Raw genomic sequence first — 6,534 nt, forward strand, 5'->3', positions numbered from 1 at the left:
ACTGTGTCTTATGAAATGCATGTCAGTTAGGCTCCTTAGTGTTTAAAGATAAATTGGTGCATCGTCCTACCCATGCTATCAATTTTACCAATAACAGAGAATGTAAAGTACTGGGAAAACAGTGTTTTTGCTGACATTCTAAGAAGAGAGATAATGTGAGCAAATCTTAATCTGAAAAGTTTGATCCTAAGATGCATACAGACCTTGAGGGCACCGGATAGTTAATAATGAGCTGTCTAACCAGTCTGGAAGAGACTGCATTAAAAGAACCTTTTGTTCTTCCTTTCTACTTCTAAATCATCTACGTAGAAGCTTGAAATATTATGAAAATAAGTTAATAGTCCCCTGTGTTTTGTCTACCTGAAGGAGCTGTAATAAGACCCCGGCTGGAACAGGAAAAGTACAATAAATCCCATTTTTATGACTCTGTAAGTCAATATTTTATGGTTTTAGTAACAGCTATGTAAGAAGTACTTTAAGTTTTTTAGGGGGGTGTATGTAAGTAAATTAAATTGTAAGCAAACCCAGATCACTATAAAAAGGCTTAGGAAAGTGAAAACCTGTTCTGAATATGTATTTTTTTCTTGGTTAGCTTTCTTCTTAGGTGCAGTCTGAACTGCTATGAACGTGGCTTGCACTTTTGTCAGTTAGATTGGGCGTGAGTATACCAAAAATATATATAATGTGGTTTATAAATATTAGCCTATTAATAGCCCATATAAATATTAGCCATTGCCCAGCCTCTTGGCCATCCTGAACCAGTAACAAGATCAGCAGCTTACCAAGCCTATGAAAAAGTCTTGCATGTTCTCTAAACACTATCACAAGTTGCTGGTTTGGAGGGACTGGCAGAAGATGTAAATCTAAAGGTAAAGCATCAAGCACTTACCGCCTAATAGAAGCTATACAATAACAATGTTTTTTATAATGTCTAAAATATAAATGTACCATGCAAGAACGGCCTTCATCTCTCTCCTTGGGTAACTAACTATTCTACCAGAAGAAGAGATGCAGTTGTTCTGCATTTTTTCTGATCTTCTCTCTAATTTTCCTGTTCTGAATTTCACCCTCTTCCTTCTTAGTTTTAGATTCATACTCACTTCTCAACAGGTCATGATCGACTATGGAGTTAAATGTATGCATACTGTCTACCTAATGTCATTCATTTTAAAAAATGTAAGTAGAGATTCACTGGTCTGTTGAACTCTGCCCCTGCCCCAAGCAAGATTAGGTGCCACGTGATTTGAAGTGGGCTCCTATACTTCTTGTAGCCTATAAACAACTCCTGCATCACCACAGCAGTAAGTTGCCAGGATATAGATATGGGGTTATTGTACAGAATGCTTTGAATTTCACTTTTAATAAAGTAAAATTACTAATTATATGCTGTATTCAATAATATATTTCTTACTGCTTAAATTTAAAATATACAAAAACCAATAGCAAGTTTTGCTAATGTATAGTTCTAACAACTAAGCTGGACACCACAGCTTCTCAAAAAGTCACCTCTCGCTTCTTAAGTCAGTTGCTCTTTATCTGACTCCTACAAGAGGAAAACAAGCAGAGGAGGAAAAAAATATACACTATTAAAGAGGGAAAAAAACAACAAAGGAATAAATTGATTCTAGCCATCTAGAAACAGCTCTTTGCGCAGCTTCCATTTGGGGAAGGGTACAGGAAGAACAAAGACACCAATCCCCTTTCATGTGCTCATCAACTCTGGGAGCACTGTTAGGTTTACATGCCCAAATAAAGTTACTCAGCCATCCGCACAGCTGTGCATGTTATCAAACCACCTCCAGCTGAATTCCATCCTCAGGTCACGGCAATTCCACTGATTTTTATGGGGTTACACAAGAGTAACTGAGGGCAGTTTGGCCCACAAGATATATTTTGCACTACTGTGGATTACAGAGATTCTTACAGGATTTAGTAACAATAATAAAACTTCTCTTTAGTTTTCATATGAACCACTTTGAGGGTAAATCCTTTCCTTAGGCCTCAGCCCCAGTAAGGGCTTGTATATTCTAGGAAATGCCTTCATGTGATACCATGTGCTGTATTATTATTCTTTAAAGGTATGTACCAGCCCCTTAAACCCTACCACAAAACTCATAGGCAGCTAGGGCTTATTGCACAATGCCGACTGAAGATGCTTTATGAAGAAATTTGTGCTAGTCATAGACGATACCAAGCTGATACAGTGCTAAATAAGGTTGCCCCTGTTAATTTGACTAACTCCTTTTTGAGATGCATCTCCGTTATACAGGATTAGGAATCCAGTTATTGTCCCCATGCGTTGCTGAAGGTTTAATGTTGTATTTGTTGATAAAAGTTGTAGAAAGAATTTTTTATTCCTAAATCTTAAGACTGTTTCAGGAGAGAAGGGGATGAAATTCCCAAGAGAGGTGTAGTGGCACCCAAAATAAAAGCTATTTCCCTGCCTCACCTTTTTGTGTGTATGAGCTTTGGGTAAAAAACATATGCTGAGAACATATATCATTTGTATGGTCATTTGGAAAATAAACACCCCAAGGCTGAGCGGTTGAAGCACAGGCATTGCAGGCAATGGTGAGCAAATCACTTCTCTCATGACAATTCTCCCTATGCAAAATGGCAACGCTGTTTTTGATTTCTTTTATAGAGTATTTTGAGATCTGCTGCTGCTGAGTGCTAAATACAACAGCCCCAGCAACTATTTTGCTCAGTTAACGGATGTCTACCTTACTCATTTTACATACATACACATACTTTCATCTCAATCTTTTGCCGCAACTGCATGTGAAGACAGAAAATAGATTCTTATTTAGCACTTGTCCTCAGGTCATTTTATTCTTCCTCTGGCGTAACCTTTCCATGTGCAGGACAGACCACTGCAACCATGACTTTTACGGCATGAAACCGGTCCCTCCTCTTACTTGTCTCTTTTCCTTTACCAGCCTTTTACCCTATCTTTACCATATGTTTTTAAAAAGCTGGCAAGGCTGAATAGAGTGCAAACGGGGCCGTTGCTTCTGTCCCCCCCCCCCCCCCCCCAAAAAAAAAAAAGAGTCAGTCAACAGATGTTTGGGTATAGATAATCTGTAAAAATGAGAATGTGTTTCAGGTCAGTGACCAGACTGTGTTTGCCAAGTTTCAGCCTGAGGTGAATTTTTACAACCAAGTATAACCTGATTTATAATGGAAACGCTGACAGGCCGTTAACTCTTGACAGCCCCATCGCTCAGCAGCCTTGCCAGAGCCTGTGAAGGACGATTCCTGCCAGGAGGGAGCTGGAGTGCTGGTGCTGGGGCTGTGCGTGGGCGCTGTGCACCCTCAGTGCTGCTCATGGCACGAGGCTCCCCCTTAAAAAGCACTGGGGGCTGCGAGCAGGATGGGGGAGGCAACCCCCTGCAGACTAAATGCATAGCAAGAACATTCACATAGAAGTTGCAAGATTTAAAAACAGATTGCATGGGAACATATGTTACTACTTCTGAGTTTATGTGGATGTCAACAGTTGCTGTTCTGAGAAAGCATGTGCAGTATTGTTCACGCTTGAAAATAAAAAGGTGCAATGTCATCTCATGTAAATCTAGACGTGGGGAAAAAAAAGTACTTTTAATTGATAGACTTGCAGCACATATGGAACTATTCAACACAGATATGCTGTAGGCAGACCTACCTACCTAGAAATTATCTGCCGAAAAACTGTAACTTACAAGAGCAAAACAGTCAAAGTGCTGTGGGGGATGCAAAATGTGTTTGAATGAAAAAGGAAATATATTTGGAGTCAGAAAAAGCTGGGCCTGAGTATTCACAAGAAGAATTTGACCCTGCAGGGCTACAGAAGGAAAGTCATTGCTCCCTGAAGCCAATGGAGCCGTTTCACTGAGTCTGAATGAGGCCCTAAAAGAATAGTGAGTGAGACTGTTTGTTTGTACTGCTTCAGTTCTGCAATGCAACTAAGGAAGCAACAGGCTGACTGAGATACCAGACTAAAAGAAAAGGAAATTCAAGTTTGATTTCTGATTTCACAGTTTAGATGAGCTTAGATTGAAGTCAGATTTGTTAAAAAATAAAAGAAAGAAAAAAAAAATCTCAACTCCCACTTAGGGAAGGTCAAAGCTTGCAAAGTGCTCAACACCAGTCAGCTCTCACTGGAAAATATTTTGAAGTGAATTACTTGGAATACTGACGCTCAGATACAGGTCCTGAGTTGTTTTGCATGTATCAGTCTCTGTAGGTAGATTCTCTGCCTGTGCAGTGAGGATGCTGTTATTTCTTCTGTCCTACCCTATGTCTAGTCTAGACCTTTGAGGTCAAAACTACCCCTAACACAATGGGGAACCTATTTTGAGCTTTAAGATACTCTTTGAACAAAAAAAAATCAATAGCAATATTGCTGAAATTTCTATGTTTTGTCTTCTAAAATAAAACTTTCTTAATAAAGTATGCTATTAAAATTCCTCTTTGAAGAAAAAGGAGTGCATACTTTTTCTTGCAAAGCATAGGAAACACGTTTAAAGTCATTCTATGTAAGTAACCATTCTAAAATAGACTGGAGGTGCCCTGAAAAATTATTCCCAAAGATTAGAAAGATAAAATACATAGATTAGCAAATTTCACGCTGAGGGATACACTAGAGGTCATTCAGCAAACAATGGATTACAACACATTTTTAAACAGTTCTGGTTCCTTTACATCACTCCGCTTTAGTCTGCTCTTGATCTTGCTCTCCTCTAATATGCCTAGATGTGCCACTCTCAAAACAATCATCACTATCAATCAAAGTCTACTAGAGAAAGGCAGTGTTTTCTAGTTCTCAATCAGGTGGCTAAGTTTTTCGATTAAACTGCATACTTTTTAAAAACTATTTTACATTACAAGAGGAAATTTAAGCCTCAGACTTTGCTACGACTAAAATTTGAAGAGCTGAGAGGGAGAGTCAAGCCAGATCTTTCTTTAATCCACTCTGTAAACGAAGGAGCTTCATTTGCTTTTCCTTGTACCTCTTTTGCAAGCATTTATGCACACACAATGACATGAGCAGCCTGACTGAAGGCAACTGAGACTACTCATGTGCATGCTTTTCCGCATATCTCTACAAGTTTGTGAGGCTAAAAGTCAGTTCTGGAAGTGCTGAGAACAATTTGTTCCTTCAAATTAGCACTTGTCTGCTGGGGGGGGGGGGGGAATGAAAGGCTGAATATTAATAAATACTTACTTCAGATTGTATTGAATTTAGTAGAACCAGATTTTTCCCCATTTTAAATTAATAAGAGCGGTGTATTGGTGTCAGTGAAAACCGGGTTTTTTAACAAGTTACATGCAAGTAGTCAAATTAAGTAACTTCACAACTGTCCTAACATCACATTTTATGGGGTTTTTTTTGTAAAGTAACTTAAGCATTTGCTATTGCATGGTATCCACAGCACAATTTTTGTTGTTTTTGTTAAGAGTATCTTCAGAAAGTCCAAGTCACCGAGATGTTAACAACTCATATGAACAGAATTGCTTCCACCATTGATCCTATAATGTTTAGAAACAGCTGAACTGAAAAATCAGTCACTGCAACAATTACCAACTACTAATAAACATCACTGCTGAGCCTCATTGCTCAGGCATACACTGAAATGTGCCCAGTACATTTCAGCTCCTACTGGATTTATTAGTAGTCACTGTACAGTTGACATGTCTTCACTTGAACCAATGGAAGTTTTGCAACTGAGTTAAGGGGATCAAGATTTCATTTGTAGTGATCAAATTAAAAATGTAAAAAAGTTTTTCACAGATTAGGATCCTGAATTTCAAAGTCTGTAAACATGCTTGCTTTCATAACCTATTCACATTTTTGTTCCAGTTTCCAAGTACTGGCTTCTGACACAGTTTGATTTGATGGCAGAAACTGAAATAATAAACACCCTAACATCACTATACAACTAAAACAACCCCTGATCAAGCAGTTGCTTGATCCTTTCAGAACTAGGGGGAATTGATTTGGCTCATAAATACTAATTCAAGTCAGTATGAAAAAAGCCTTTGTATCAGGGCTGTTTTCTTTTCTCAGACCAGCTGAAATACCCTTTGTCATGTCACTGCTCCGTGTGCTATTTAAACACCTATATATGGATTTTTTTTTTTTTAAATCTGACATAAAGAAAGCAGTAGCAGCTGTCTGGTTGAGTTTCCTTTACATTAATTCGACCTTAAGTCCTTCAATATTATTACAGGTTCTGCTTTAAAAATGGTCACTCATCTAACGTTTCAAGGCGATTTTTACCTAATTGCAGCTGACTGTCCAACATGTATGATATTTATGAAAAATACATTTGCTTCTCAGTCTGTAACACCACACACAGTAGCAGACATAAAAATAGGTACTTCTCATATAATACATGAATATTTCTCGAGGACTAAGGTAGAAATTGATGTATTTCTCTCTCGCGCTCTATAAATCGGTATTTTTACCCCTTGTTTCTGTTCGATGTTCACCTTTTAGGAAGGACAGAAAGCTTTTTAAGCACTAAATTCCATTTTCTTTCCTTTTTTCTT

At 38.2% G+C, this 6,534-nt stretch overlaps 1 long non-coding RNA gene across 1 annotated transcript in view; it reads right to left on the bottom strand.

The window, feature by feature from the left end:
* LOC138067633 (uncharacterized) overlaps nt 1–6,534 on the bottom strand; it is a 44,784-nt gene that overhangs the window by 36,535 nt on the left and 1,715 nt on the right. The gene's annotated exons all lie outside the window — the stretch shown is intronic.

The sequence above is a fragment of the Struthio camelus genome, chromosome 6 (assembly GCF_040807025.1).
Source record: "Struthio camelus isolate bStrCam1 chromosome 6, bStrCam1.hap1, whole genome shotgun sequence".
In the NCBI taxonomy this organism is placed as follows: Eukaryota; Metazoa; Chordata; class Aves; order Struthioniformes; family Struthionidae; genus Struthio; species Struthio camelus.